The sequence below is a fragment of the Capricornis sumatraensis genome, chromosome 9, assembly GCF_032405125.1.
Source record: "Capricornis sumatraensis isolate serow.1 chromosome 9, serow.2, whole genome shotgun sequence".
Taxonomy (NCBI): domain Eukaryota; kingdom Metazoa; phylum Chordata; class Mammalia; order Artiodactyla; family Bovidae; genus Capricornis; species Capricornis sumatraensis.
In genome coordinates this window covers 38839411-38841123 of record NC_091077.1, presented here as the reverse complement: position 1 = coordinate 38841123, position 1713 = coordinate 38839411, and positions in this window count along the sequence as shown.

Sequence of the window (1713 nt, the reverse complement as noted above, 5' to 3'; positions counted from 1 at the left end):
TTCTTCTAAATTTTTACCCATCACCAAGTCAAGCTATGACATGGAGTGCTAACAAAGGCCTAATGAATAAATAAATTATTTTTCAATAGGACAAATTGTAAACACACAGATGCTCTCTCATCTGAGTGATCCTTTTAAATCAAAGAAAATCAAGTGGAAGTTGGAAGAATCCTCATGGGAGACCTAATATTCCCCAGTGAAGCCAGTTCTATAGATGAGCCCAGCCCAGGAAATGTCAAGCACCTGTTATGTGATGGCCTAGGGCTATGGCTTCCAAAAGGGCAGTATTACATTTCCAGGAAGAATATTATTTCCTTCAAGGAGACAGTTTTGTCATCTGCAAGAAAATTAATGCTTCCTTAGCAAGGTGAGCTTCCTTCTCAGGTAAATTACCAAGACTGTGATCCACACAGTCAAAGGCTTTGGCGTAGTCAATACAGCAAAAGTAGACGTTTTTCTGGAACTATCTTGCTTTTTCTATGATCCAGCAGATATTGGCAATTTGATCTCTGGTTCCTCTGCCTTTTGAGGAGATGCAAAGAATGGGATTATGAAATCCGTTCCTGAAAATATCTAACTATCCAAAGACCTGTTCCACCAGTTTCCCTGGAGCATAGTGCCTCAGTCTCCACCCTGAATTTCCTGTAGGGGGTGCTGAAGGTCAACAGCTGCAGCAGCACAAGGTTCAGTCTCTGCAGAGGCAGACGGCAAATGCCCTTGTTCAGTCGCTCAGTGTCCGACTCTTTGTGACCCCATGCACTGCAGCACTCCAGGCTTCCCAGTCCTTCACCATCTCCCAGAGCTTGCTCAAACTCATGACAATTGAGTCGGTGATGGCATTCAACCGTCTCTGTCGTCCCCCTCTCTTCCTGTCTTCAATTTTCCCAGCATCAGGGTCTTTTCTAATGAGTCAGTTCTTTGCATCAGGTGGCCAAAGTATTGGAGCTTCAGCCTCAGCATCAGTCCTTCCAATGAATATTCAGGGTTGATTTCCTTTAGGATTGACTGGTTTGATCTCCTTGCAGTCCAAGGGACTCTCAAGAGTCTTCTCCAACACTACAGTTAAAAAGTATCAATTCTTCAGTGTTCAGCTTTCTTTACGGTCCAACTTTCATGTCCATACATGGCCACTGGACAAACCATAGCTTTGACTACATGGACCTCTGCCAGCAAAGTGATGTGTCTGCTTTTAAATATGCTGTCTAGGTTTGTCATAGCTTTTCTTCCAAGGAGCAAGTGTCTTTTAATTTCATGGCTGCAGTCACCATCTGCAGTGATTTTAGAAACCAAGAAAATAAAGCCCATCCCTGTTTCTACATTTATTTGCCATGAAGTGATGGTACCAGACGCCATGATCTTAGTTTTCAGAATGTTGAGTTTTAAGCCAGCTTTTTCACTCTCTTCTTTCACTTTCATCAGGAGGCTCTTTAGTTCCTCTTTGCTTTCTGCCATAGGGGTGGTATTATCTGCATATCTGAGGGTATTGATATTTCTCCCAGCAATCTTGATTGCAGTTTGTGCTTCATCCAGCCCGGCATTTCACATGATGGACTCTGCACATAAGTTAAATAAGCAGGATGACAATATTACAGCCTTGACGTACTCCTTTCCCAATTTTAAACTAGTCTGTTGTTCCATGTCCGGTTCTAACTGTTGCTTCTGGACCTGTATACAGGCTTCGCAGGAGGCAGGTAAGGTGGTCTGGTATTCCCA